At 36.1% G+C, this 14,629-nt stretch overlaps 1 protein-coding gene across 2 annotated transcripts in view; it reads left to right on the top strand.

Annotated features, from left to right (window-relative positions):
- LOC131439021 (tyrosine-protein kinase Src64B) overlaps window positions 1–14,629 on the top strand; it is a 223,728-nt gene that overhangs the window by 145,341 nt on the left and 63,758 nt on the right. The gene's annotated exons all lie outside the window — the stretch shown is intronic.

The following is a 14,629-nucleotide window of genomic DNA, read 5'->3' as shown; positions in this document are numbered from 1 at the left end:
ACCATCATGTTTGTCTTCGACATCGAAATCACCATTTTTAAAACGTTGAAACCACTCCCGACACGTTCTTTTACTCAGAGCAGCATCACCGTAAGTTTCTGAAAGCATTCGATGCGCTTCAGTTGGCTTTTTTTTTCGAATTGTAACAGAAAAGTAAAACTTCCCGCAAATGGCGAGAATTGGGCACATAAACAGACATTTTCGAGCGTGAATAATACGAAAATAAGAACAACTGTCACTGAAACGGCGATGACAATTCGTTAGGCACTGTACACACTCACTTTAAAGGCATTATCATCTATGTATTTTAACCAGCCTCAGCCGGTACAGCCACCTATCGGAAAACGGCGGAAGCAAAGTTGTACACCTGATAGTTCGTCGAGTACCCGAAATGCCTCTGTGTATGTATGTGTGAATGTAACAAAAATATGCACTCGATTTTCTCGGAGATGGCAAACTTAGAATACAAACTTAGAAATTCAAATGAAAGGTCCTCTAGGTTCCTATTGAATTTTACCCGGATCAAACTTTCGGTTCATGAGTAACGGGGTAAGAGTTGGAAACGAAAATGAAAAAATGCACTCGCTTTTCTCAGAGTTCGCTCAACCGATTTTCTTCAACTTAGATTCAAATTAAATGCCTTATAGTCCCATACGTTCCTATTGAATTTCATCTGGATCCGATTTGCGGTTCCGGAGTTACGTGGTAAAATGTGCAAAATGAACTTAAGAAGTGCGCTTAATTTTCCCTGAGACCGCTCATCCAATTTTCACAAGCTTAGCTGTTTATACATGACATGGAAAAATCAATCCAAATACATTCAAATAACCGTACAATGCTTCAATTAGACAGGTTAGTTCCTGGTTTCGGAAGTACTGGGAAAGAGCTCGTCGGCTCCAAACCAGAAATCACTCAATTTCTCAGAACCAGCAAGACCCATCTTCGCAAACTCAGATTTGAATGAAAAGTATTATGTTTTCATAAGTTGATGTAGAGTTTTATCCAGATCTGGCTTCTGATTCCGGAAATACAGTGTAGGGTGTAAAGAAATGGCCCGGGTTGCCGGTTCAATGCATAGGACACTGGTCTCACAAGTTAGTTGTCGTATGTTCGACCTTAAAGGATTCTTAGTGACAGTAGGATCGTAGCACTAGCCATGCAATGATTCTGTACGCTATGAATCGGCTGCGAAGGCCAAATTCCCCGAAAGGAATGTAATGCCAGGACTTTGCTTTGTGTATAAAAATAATTGAGCGATATTTAAAAAACCTGTTTTAATCCACCTAGTGATGTAAAAATACCTTTCTCATATCAATTATATTCTCATATATAATACTGTTATATTCTATTCAAAAAAATCTACTTGTTATACTAGTTAATAGTTATACTATCTTTATTTGTTCTGGTCACCGCACCTTTGTTCAATGATGGTTGTTCGTTGATTTTTTTCAGTGAGAATTGAAATTTCAATTCTCACCGAAAAAATCAACAAGCAACCATAATTGAATAGTTATACTAGTCAGAATGAAATAGAATGAGAAGTTGACGTGAGTTCCACTATTGTAGGTACTTCCGGCATCAGAACTCGTGAACTGGTATAATCAATGTCGGTTTGTATGGACATCAACTAATATGACGTACAAACTTTACTAGTTTTTATTCAGAGATTTATTTATGCATTTTTGACATCGTACTTTATACGATGGTGTTAATTTTTGTCGAATTCGAAAAATGTGATTAATCTTCCATTTGACCCTAAGATTGGGAATATCGGTTCTGCAATCTCTGAGAAAAGTGAGTAAGATCCATTTTTGAGCATAGGACTATTATCTCCCGTCGTTAATTAAAGAAAAATATACTTTACCCTATAACTCTGAAACCGGAAGACGGATCCGGATGAAATTTAGAAATTTCGTATTGGACCACGAGACCTTTCATTTGATTTTCATCCTGGTTAGTCCAAATCAGTTCAGCCATCTCCGAGAAAACCTAGTAAGAAAATTAGACACATACACATACAAACATACACACACAGAGACATTGCTCGGCTCGACGAACTGTGTCGAATGGTATATGACACTTGACCCTCTGGACCAATTTTTACTAGTCGATTTTTCAAGTGATTGCATAACCTTTCTATATGAGAAAGGCAAAAACAGAACACATTGAATTGAATGTGTGAATTGATATCGACCCTCCCGACAGCCGGTTGTGCGGACTTTTACGAGTTTCGAAAGAAATTTCGTATTTTAGTAGGAAGCACATATTAATACAATACGCGATAAAATTGCAACGCATTCTCGGTAGCCGGCTACCCAGAGAAATAAAAGCAGTAAAAATAGTTTACCAAATCATTCAAAATTATCTATTCTCGTCGTTTACCGCTTCCAGTTGCATTTATTTTCATATAATGTTTTTTTTCAAAAAAAATACGATATTTGTTTCAATGTACATTTTTTACACAACCTTATCATAAAAACCGTATCTCAGAATTAATACAACATTTTAAAAAATCGAAAGATTACCAGTAAACTATTCAAAATTTGCTGTATCTTAAAAATCGTAGATTTTAGAACAAAAATTGAGGCATATTTTTATTATTGAAATTTTTTTGAAATCCTTGGCGAAATCGGCTCAAAAGACAAAACCCCCCTTTTTTAAAAAAATGTTACTTTTTCGTCAATCTTGCATTGTAGTGCAATAAACTTCATCAGTTCAATCTTCAACATTTTAAAAACTTTCTAAAAAAATCGAGTATTCCTTTTTTTTCTAGAAAATTGTGTTTTGAATATTTTTATACATTTATCAATCAATGATAAAGAAATACAACAATGTTTCACAGTGCATATTTTTTTCTACCTAACCGTAATAACAACCTAGAATGTTAATGATTCACTTTGGGTTCGTGTTAAGACGCTAGCAGCTGTCCTGAATTCTGTTTTCACGTTTCATCACTGCAAACGCGAAACAGACCGAGAAGGAAGATAGAGGAATAATATTATGAAAATATGTTAATTTGCAAAAAAAATCTCAAAATATTCCGAAGAAAACTAATTAATCGGACAAACTAGAAAAAATTAACTTCGAAATCCAATGCAATTTGCTCAGTTGCAAATTCCTGCCATATTAGGATTTTTTCAAACTTTCTCTTCCTTTTGGTACGCTTTGATTATGACAGTCTGTAGAATTCAGGGTAGCCACATTTAAATCTGTATCTTTCAGCTGAAAAATCAGCAAATCTGTATCGGGGGAACAAAAATCTGTATTAAAAATCTGTATGTGAAAATGATAAGAAATCGAAGCACAACGAAATAAAATAGTCTGAATTTTATGATGTTGTAGATGAAAAAATGTTGGTTGTTTTTTGGTTAGAGGACGGGTATTGCGTGATGGGTAAGCCGATGCCTTTTATGCAGCCCACCTGGGTTCGTTTTTCTGGCCCGAAGAGGAGAAAGACTTTAAGGTAATGAAAAACACTTCTGGACTCGAGCTAATGTAACTTAGTTCATAATACCTACGGTGTGACCTTATATTAAAGCAAAATTTACATCTGTACTCATTGCTCGACCTACCTTGATTACCTTGCCGACACTCACATTACATGCTAGAGTTTGAAAGAAAATAACACTTATACTCAAGTTTTTTTTACGATTTTTTTTGTCTCGGAATGCGATTTTTTATGCGGTACGTATCCCTAGCACAAAAAAGACGCAAGTGTACTTTGTGGAGCTGGTTAACGAAATTTTCTGTAAAATTTCAGAATATTTTCAGATGTTAAAAATTTAATTTTTCGTATAAAGCCAGGGAAAAGTTATAAAGACCCATTCAGTAGTCTAGTTCAACCGAGTTCCAGTCGGTTTGTGTGATCTTCAATTTACAATTTCGAGCTGTTATATTTAGTCATTGGAAAATGGTATTTGATTAATTTACAACAATGTTTTTGATAATTTAGGTGATTCTTGAATCTTTTTCTTTTCAACCTTCACTAATGTCGTTTTTCATTGAGAACACTCGCGGAGTGTTTTGCTCGATTCGTGCACTTTTCGTGCAGTCGGGCAATCAAAACAGGTGCACTATGTTTCATTGATTTGCACCGCACGAAAAAAATGCACTTTTGGGGCAATTCTCGGGCAACTATTTTGCACCCGTTTTTTTTCAGAGTAGCAAGCGTGCAAACCAAACTTTACAAAACCGTTTCATTGATCAACTGTCAGGGCAAAACACTGGCACCGAGCGAGTGGGATCAATGAAAAATGACATAAGTATGCTTATTTGTTGCATAAATCTTGCAAAATGCTCAAAATCACTTTCCATTTAACTCTCTACTGAAACTGTGTCTGTCGAATTAAAGGAATATATTCGAATAAAAGGAGCTGGATCTCTTCGATTCTATTTTCCTTGGTAGAGAGAGGCAGTCTCTCGGCCATCCAGCGAGAATTGGGAAATTATTGGTTCACTAATCGCGCTTTTGTCCATTGATTCGTTGTTGCTGTTACTTCTTTCGTCATTGTTGAAAGCATTAATGTAGGTAGTTTTTATTTTATTTATTTTTGGATTGTTGGTGTCGTCGTTAGTCGTGGCTGTAGTATTCTATTGTTGTCAGTTTTAGTCACAGAAAGACTGGAGTTTCTTGAAGCTGACACACAAAAATTTTCAATAACCTTGGGTAAAGATCTTATTTCTTCCGGTTCTTCGAAACGCTTCCATTTTGATAGAAGAATAAAGTAGAAATGAATAGGTCCCTCAAATCGATTAATAGATTTGTAAATACATTAGCATTAGGGAATAATGCACATGCCGAATGAGTTTTTATTTTTAATTTTGAAGAATCATCAAACTTCCGGGCCCCCTGAAAATTTTCGGGCCCGGAAGGATTTCTTCTTTTTTCCCCTCTTCTCTCGGCGACCCTGCACACGCACATCAATGACAGCTGTCCTCCTCATATACTATTTGACGAAAAACATAATGCATATTGCGTTTTTCGATTTGTTCAACTGCAGCACTTTTACCTAATTTAGATCGGGATGTAGTTCTCAATTTATCTTAATGAAAGTCGAATACTGCTCTTTCGGAAGTCAAAACCAGTTGATCTTGTGCGTGCAATCGTGCAGTACCGTTGCTTTTTTGTCCTTCAATTTTGCTCATCCCGAGATCGTCTTATTGATCACTACACGGTATTGTACTTCATTAATATCCATCATCTTCACCGAGACCATGACGGAACGACTTTTTCTCTATCAAAGCGACTGACAAATAGTCACTGTTGATGAAATGTTTATAAAAGTTGACGCCTTCGGTTTAAAGCACTAGCCATGTATTTGTTTTGCATAACACTGATGAATCGGTTACGAAGTCTGTTGAAACAGAGGATCCGCATTGGTTTACAATACTGGAAACTTATTCGGAAATATTTGATACCCAACAAAAAATTAAGCAAAATCGATGAGTATTATTTTGATTTCTTTTTATTTGTTATTTTATTTTTGGATGACTTCATATCGCAAGCAACACTCCCAACTATACACCCTCATCGAACCATATCTTCTCTACGTTCACGTTACGACCTTAGAAATCACTAGTTGGATGTGCTCAAAGTTATTGATTCGCATATTACTAAAAAAAACAACACTAGCTGCCCCAGTTCCAAGGACTAATGTCCCTCATACATCTAACTCACCAGCTCCGTTATCCCTACAGTTTAAACAAAACGCTCTCTATTTTATCATGCCTACAACGCAAGACCACTGCCATTCATTGTTTCTTTGTTACCGCACCGACAGACCTAGTTCGGTACAGGTGTAGGTATATTGATCCGTTGTTGTTGAGAAGGATATAATAATCATTAGACAAATGTCAACCACCTGCTGCTATTTCTCTACCTACCTCCACCTGTAGATTGCTACCCGTAGCGTAGTTCAACCGAGAGATAGTGCTTCGTCCGGTTCAGCGCAAACGTGACACCATCAGGTCTCGGCAATGTTGGTTTTTCGATAAGTGCCACAAGTTCCAATCAATGCCGTCAAGCTGATGCAGAAGAGGGTGTTGGGGCGGAAACAAGGACAGGATATTGATAGATAATTTTTCTGAATGCAAATGTGCCCAAGCAGAAACACAGAAAGAGTGGTTCGTCATTATTGAAGGTTCCGTCGGAAATGGTGCACTTTTTCCACCACTAACTAGCCTTTCTAATTTTTCCGTAATAAATTTCTTCGGCATGCCTGCCATCCAAGGTTAATCGATCCACGTGGAACTGATGGCTTAATTTTATTTGAATTCAATTTCGATTCTAATTTGACACTGTCATGATGTCTGGAATGAAAATGTTCCGTCATAACTTTGTTGTCATAGCCAATAAATAATGACAGACTAGCGACAGTTGAAAAATATCATTATCCTTGTTTGTATAGACGAAAGCCGAAACTCGCCGTAGTGAAGGGCTGGTGTAAATATTTGCCTTAGCTTATATTACGATTATTACTTCATCCAGGAGGACGTCCCCCGATGGCGCTTCTTCCGCGATTCCTTCTAGCCCCACAATCGGATATCCTTGGATTGTTTGATGTATATCCAAGTCTTATTGTTTTGCTTTTAAATTGTTTGAGTTAAGAAAACCTCTCGAGAAGTTGTATCGTCTGGTTCCGTTTTCCGTGACTATCCCATGGAAGGGATGATGGCATGCAGAATAGTATTCTCTCAGTCAATCCTGGCACTGGTATCGGACGGTGAGAGGCATAGCTATGCTGTCTCGTGGCCTCCCTGCCACCTACCTACAAGTGCACCCATTGAAAGTTGGAAAAGCTTCTGTTGAAATGTTGAGTCCCGTTCTCAGTGCACCACATGCACCGAATGTCCGTCTCGCTTTGCCACTGCAATTCCAGGATTTATTGGCCAAACAAAAAAATCATTACATGTCCACCAGAAAATGTCTGTTTACCTATACAAGAACTTTAAACATCCCTTTATTAAATTCATCTCGGATCAGTAGTCCAAGGTTTGCTGGAACCACTGGTATTTGGCAGGACACGACGGAATTCGTTACAGAAGGGAGCCGTGTTCTTCATTAACATTCAGTGTTCTGAGCCAATTTGCATAGTTTTCGGGACGACAAATGGGGACCCGATAGGTCTTCTGCGATCGTAAGGTAGTATCGGTAGTTTACGAAAGCTAATTTTTTCGCCCTTGCATCGTTATAAATTCATTTAAGGTCCAGAAACCGAATATAAATTGAACGGTAATGAATTTTAATCAAGGAATAAATTTTCGTTAGTGTCCAATGACAGCGTCGTTTTTATTTTGGATCGATTATATCCGAAAGGTTGAAGGTGTAATTGCATCCGTTGAGTTGCACCGTTATCTCATCCGACACTCTTCTATTTCTCTGCGTCACACACGCACACACCTGTCAGCTACACTTGCGTGCGGGTGGTCACCAACCAGTGATTCTTTTTGGAGTTTAAGGTGTGTGTGTGTGTGGGAGTCATAAATATGGAATACTCGTTTCGACGTTTGGATACAATAAATACGACACGACGGTAAAAGATCAAACCACCCGAAACGGTGCAGGCTATCGAAGAGAAGTGACGAAAGTTTAACAAGATTGGGGTAATCGGTAAAGTTTGTACGAGCTGCTGTTTTAGGAAGTTAGCGGGGGTGAATTTGTGAGGGCGATGATGTTGCGTAGCATGATTTTTGACTATCGCAAAAGTTCTGAATAAAAGTGTTTTTTATAGATTTGAAATATCCACCAGCCATCGATCTAACTAGGAAATGCTGTTTCGGTTTAACATGATGCTTCGTACATTTTTCTGCCCATCTGGGTATGATTAGGAGGAAAGTTGCCATGTACCAGAAAAACTCCCGGAATACGAGCAAAAACATGATAAAGTTATTCTTCTGCACGACAACGCTTGGCCTCATGTCGCAAAAGTCGTGAACAAATATTTGGAAATGCTCAAGTGGGACATTCTACTGACTTTCGCAGAAATCGAAAATTAGTTCCAAACTTCGATCATCTAAAAAAAAAACAAGACACTTTTTCGAGATAAAATTCGAAAATTGCCTGAGAGGTGGAAAAAGTAATAACTAGCGATGGACGATAGTTTGATTAATCTTTAAATTCTTTTTATTTTGAAATACATGCATTTTTGAGTGGAGAAAATTGGATCTAATTAATTGGTACTTCCAATAGTTTAACTTTCTTCAGCACCAAACAAACAATTTTGGAAAAACAATTTGTAAAAGAACTGATCATAGGAATAGCTGAAATGAAAATTTGCGAACAATCGTAGGGGAAGGATTATTCAGGAGAAGTCGTTTTGACTACCCTAAATATGAAACATCACGCTGAAATTCGCAAAACAACTTCTCCGGATACGAAAAGTTACAGACTAGAGTCGTGCCTCTGTGGTAATTTTTTCGCAAATTTTTATATATGCTTTTACGTTCGTCAGTCTTTTTTCAATCTGTATTCATGTTGGGCGCTAATCGACATATGTTTTAAAACATAATGAAAAGTACAAAACATCATCCACTTTCTAAATTGTATATAGCTAAGTTTAGTAGTTTTGCTGATTCCAATGTCTGTAATTTTGCGAAGAATCCAAACACGCATCCATTCCAAAGTTACGCAGTCATAGACAAAAACATGCACTCAATTTTCTCGGAGATGGCTAGGCCTATTGAGGTTTCTATTCCGGAGAAACGACGATCTCAGTGAAAAATTGGTGACCAATATATTTCGTGATGAAAACAAAACAATATGTAAGAGCGATTCACACGTGGCATCAGCCAACTATCACCGGTTTGGAACGGCTGAGTAACGACAGCAATAAGTGTAAGCAATTCTTATGGAGACATACAACGTCACGGAACACTTTGACGACCGGTACGTCAATAATATCCGGCTAAAAAATTCTTAAATTTATCTTGATGTCGACCGAAGTTGATTGATCGTCTGAATCGTATTTAACACTGGCATTTCCTGATGCATGTTTGAGCCCCGACCTGGAAGGATTCTTAGTGTCAGTAGGATCCATAGTACTAGCCATGCAATGATTCTGTACACTAAGAATCGGCTGCGAAGTCAGTTAAAACAGAAAGGCCAAATTCCACCAAAGGAATGTAGTGCCAAGACTTTGCTTATTTCCTGATGCAAACAAACCAATCTAATTTGCAGTTGTGGTTGTAAATGAACTGTCATCCAGCCTAATTTGCACCAACTTATCTTCGAATGAAAGGTCTTATAGTGTCACGACAAATTTCTTAATTTTATCTGGATCCGATTTTCGGTGGTAATTAAATGGGGATATACATAACCAATATGGAAAAAAATATTCACTCGTTTTTCTCAGAGATAACAGATCGGCTGAAAAGTTCGTATCGTTTCTATGAGAGGGCGCCACTAGAATTAAATCCATACCATTTTCAGTTAGTAAATACGTGTATAAATTTGACAGCTGTCTAATTATTAGTTTGTGCGGTATTGCATTTTGAGTGAAGCTACTTTTGTTATTGTGAAAAAAATGGAAAAAAAGGAATTTCGTGTGTTGATGAAACACTACTTTTTGATGAAAAAAAGTGCCGCCGATACCAAAAAAATGGCTTGATGAGTGTTATCCAGACTCTGCACCGGGCGAAGCAACAATCCGTAAGTGGTTTGCAAAATTTCGTACTGGTCATATGAGCACCGAAGACGATGAACGCAGTGGACGTCCAAAAGAGGCTGTTACCGATGAAAACGTGAAAAAAATCCACAAAATGATTTTCAATGACCGTAAAGAGAAGTTGATCGAGATAGCTGACACCCTAAAGATATCAAAGTAACGTGTTGGACATATTATTCACGAATATTTGGATATGAGAAAGCTTTGTGCAAAATGGGTGCCGCGTGAGCTCACAATCGATGAAAAACAACAACGAAAAACCATGCTGAAATTGAACGAATTGGGCTTCGTATTGCTCCCTCATCCACCGTATTCTCCAGATTTGGCCCCCGTGACTTTTTCCTGTTCTCAGACCTCAAGAGAATGCTCGCTGGTAAAAAAATTTAGAAGCAATGAAGAGGTAATCGCTGAAACTGAGGCCTATTTTAAGGCAAAGAACAAATCGTACTACAAAAATGGTATCGAAAAGTTGGAAGATCGCTATAATCGCTGTATCGCCTCTGATGGCAATTATGTTGAATAATAAAAACGAATGTTGGCAAAAAAATGTGTGTTTCTATTAAACGATACGAACTTTTCAGCCGAAATGTTAACTGGCTGTACAGATTTTTATCATCTTACGAAAGGTTTACGGTCCTATGGCTTGTTATTGAAACTCATCGAGATTTTACTTCCGGTTCCGGAATAACAGAGTGACATGAGAAACCACAACAAAATATGCACCCCCTTTTCTTAGAGCAAGCTGATTCGATTTTTACAAACATGGATTCGAATAAAACGTCTTATACACTCAAATCTCTTTTAAGGCCATTTTTTGCGACTTTATTTATGCAAATTTTCGAAGTTACGCGGTTTTTATTCGAATTTTCAAAGTTAACCTGTTTTCTTGTTTCGTCTTAGAAATGCATAAAACGTCGAGATCTAGGGCTGTCTAAAAAAAACAATTCAGGGCTCTCTGATATGTTCAAAAATGTTTTTTTTTTTACAAAATAACACGAGATTTTGACGTTTCATGCATTTCTCAAACTTTTTTCATGAAAATATTTCGACTTCGGAAATCTCAAAATTTAGCAAACCTCAAAGTCGATATTTTTCATGAAAAAATTATCCTGGATAACACCAGATCTCGATGTTTTATGAATTTTCCAGACACCTGGCAAAAACATTTCTTAGTTTCGCGGGGTTTTTATGCGAAATTTCAAAGTTATGCGTTTTTTGTGCGATTTTTTCTATGCAGTGCGTATTCCCTGCATTAAAAAGTCTTGAAAACTTCCCGAAAATTTTAGTAGAACAACAAAATGAAAATATTCAGTTTCTTTTTATTACAAGTAACGTTGTAAAAAGGTGTGAATTCAATAAAATTGATTAAGTTAGCAAACATTGAACTTAAGATTGAATCCTGGTTTAAAGTAGATCAGACAACACAAATAAACCAAGGCAGAAGTGATGACCAATGACATTTCAAGCCTAAGTCTATCGATATAATTTTTTTCGTACCTAATGATATGCATATTTCCGAAACAGATTAGAAAAACAGATGCTGGAAAGGTTTGGGTTTCCAAAAGTCAAAATGCAGATTTCCAGTTCATTGATATGCGGTAAAAACCCTTACAATATGGGTGTTTTAGTAACGGATTTGATGACTAGGTGCCGGAAAACAATGTGTTTGGGTAGTTTCGAAATTCAAGATGGCGACTTCCGGTTTATTTATATTCCTTGAAAACCCTTAGAATATGAGTAAGGAATTTTAAGGAATATCGAATTTCAAAACGATCTCTAATCGTTTTCCAGAATCTGCCTAAAACTCATTCCAAAGTTATCCAAAAGTATTCCAATCATAAAAGTTTTCTATGAATATCTGAAAAAAACCTGTAGTCGCCATCTTGAGTTTCACAACGACCCCAACGTCATTTTTAGGCTCCTACGAGTAAAATCCGTTCCGTTGTAAGGGTTTTCAAGAAATATTAATAGAAATCGTTTTCATTTTTTCCAAAAATTTCTTTTTACGATTTAGGTTCGTAAAAAAGTGTACGTTATTTGAGATTTGATTCTTAAAATAAGTTATTCTTTAATGCGGTTTTATGTGAACTTTTTTATGCGAATTTTCAATGTCACGGGTTTTAGAAATGCATAAAACGTCGAGATCTAGGGCTGTCTAAAAAAAGTTCTAGTCGACTCTCTGGGACTCTCTAAAAAAATTATTTTTTCGAAATAACATCTGATTTTGACGTTTCGTGCATTTCTAAAACATTTGACATAAAAAAATTTCGATTTCGGAAATGTCAAAATTTCGTAAATAAGAATAATCCCAAAGTCAATATTTTTCTTAAAAAAAATTTACATAAGAGCTTTCTTTAAAAAAATTTACATAAGAGCTAGTTTCATGAATTTTTAAGACATCTAGGGATAAAAATTCCTCTCTGAGACCATGTTTTTTTAGATAGCACCAGATTTTGACGTTTCATGCATTTCTAGATCATTTAACATAAAAAATTCGAATTAGATTTTCAAAAGTCGATATTTTTCCATAAAAAAAATAAGCATAACATTTCGATATTTCATGAATGTTTAAGACATCTGCCATAAAAAAATCCTCAATTTCGCGGATTTTTTATGTGAATTTTTAAAGTTATTCGTTTTATGTTCGATGCGTATCTCCCTTAATCCCTTTTTCCGAAATTTGCCCATTAAACTCGCACTAAAGATAGCCATGTTGTAAGAGCTAGAAAGAAATATCGATAAACAGGAAGAAGAAGTCATCCTGGATTTCGAAACAACCTCACACATTTTTTTTTCATCTTGATGATTAGACATCAAATCCGTTTCAAAAGTATCCCAATTATAATAGTTTTCTATGAATATTTTTAAACCCATAGCCGCCATCTTGGATTTCGAAACGACCCCAAACATCATTTTTCAGATCCTACTAATAAAATCCGTTCCGTGGTAAGGAATATCAATAAATAAATCGGAAATTACCATCTTGGATTTCAAGAATTTCTCAAACATCGTTTTCCGAAATCAACTATTCAATCCCTTCCCAAAAACACAACACCAGGTTTACCAGATATTCGGATTTTTCAGTATTTAGTACATAAGTGAAATATACTGAAATTTATACGGATTCAGCCAAATGTACTTATTTTATACAGATTTTCTAAGAAAGTAGTGTTTTCCTCCAATATAAATAATATTACGGAAAGTTTTTTCTGCTTTTCTTACACTCAGACAAAAAATAGATACAATTTCGTAATGATATTGCATGGTTTTTAGCCACAAAAATACCGTATGCGAATTATAAGACCACCTTATAAAGTCACGAAAATTGGAATTTCATTAAAAATCCTCATGAAAAATGATAGAGCAACGTGATCAATCGATTCAAAATTGGACCGAAATGATTTTCTCTGGATTGAGGTATATTTTTTCGTATTGAATAATAAAAATACGTTTAAACTCGAAAAAGTCGCCCTTGCATGCATTACGCAATAATTGATATGAAAAACATGTAATCAATGTAAAATAACAACACCGACGATGAAGCAATGGATGATGTGATAAGCCGCGAACGAAGTGACCCCCGATCCTCGTTGGATGGAAGTGGAAACTCATCTCCTCCTAGAAAAAGGGTGACAACGAGATCCAATAGCAAAAAAAAAATTTAAGTAACAAAAATGTAAGCCAATCGGCCACGTAAAGTTTTTACACAACAAGGCCAGAATAAAAATTTTATTACAAAAAAAAAAAAACAACCCTAGATGGAACCCGGAATACAGAAATTCTCTTCCATCACTAGCAACATCCATATTGTAGTGGTTTCCATGGAATATCAATGACCAGCCATTCGTTTTCATTTTATGCAAAAATCTTCTTTTTACGTAGTAAGTTCGTAAGAAAAATTTACGTTATTTGTGATTTGGTTCGTAAAAGAAGTTACGTAAAAGGAGGTAAATAATCGTAAACGAAGGTTTACCGATTTCCGGTTCCAAAAACAACGGAAATAACGGTAAAAAACTACAAAATGATTGTAGTTTTTCATACATTTCGAATTAGTTAATTGAAAAGTTTTTTGATATATTTCCTCTTACACTTCACTCACAGATCATCTGACCCATCAGGTCTCAAATGACATATCCTCAGGAAATAAACTGAATTAACATCGTTTGACAGCTATCAGTGGTTTGCTCACATGTTCAGTCTATGTTATTTTATTCTATTTCACAATATTACACCTCATTACACAGTATTTTATAGTACACAAACCACTAATAAACGTCAAAGATCAGTTTGATTAACCGTTCATTTGCTGTCATCGTGTGAAACCCAATTGGGATACGTTCACTTCACTTGATTTTCACTTCATACTGGTAATAAAGGCCGGTGGTATGAAAATAAACATAAAACATAGCTCAGTTAAGCCCTACTGGCCTCTCCAACTCCGGTCGTTCCATATCTTATTCAGTTAATTTATGAATGAAGCAAAAAGCTTTATCAAAATGTAACACTAATTGATTGTATCTGATGATGTTTGCAATACCGTCAAGCCCCCAAACCATGGAAGGGGGAAAAAACAGGGTGATTAGTGATGCAAAACTCATACCGTCATTTCAGATAACGAAATATGAAGTAACAGCTAAAATGCCTTTTCTTACTGAGAGTTATTAGGAAGAATTAAATTGCAAAAAATCATTAAATTTACAAGCAAATCCGTGGCAAGCGTACTTGGGTATTCAAGAAGACGTGTATATTTACATGTTTCAGCACGTAAAAATGTATCAAAATGCATCAAACCTGTGTTAGAACATGTAAAAATGAGTCAAAATATTCCGGTTTCCGAGGACGTTACATGATTATTTTTTTGGATGTGGAATAAATGATGCTTTTTTGACGTTAGATAATTTGAAGTAGGGTGATGCGTTCTCTAATTTGTTGTTCAATATAGCGCTCGAAGATCCGGCGTGAAGAGA

The sequence above is a fragment of the Malaya genurostris genome, chromosome 3 (assembly GCF_030247185.1).
Source record: "Malaya genurostris strain Urasoe2022 chromosome 3, Malgen_1.1, whole genome shotgun sequence".
In the NCBI taxonomy this organism is placed as follows: domain Eukaryota; kingdom Metazoa; phylum Arthropoda; class Insecta; order Diptera; family Culicidae; genus Malaya; species Malaya genurostris.
The sequence above is the reverse complement of the archived record's forward strand: the minus strand, read 5'-3'. Positions and strand labels throughout refer to the sequence as shown.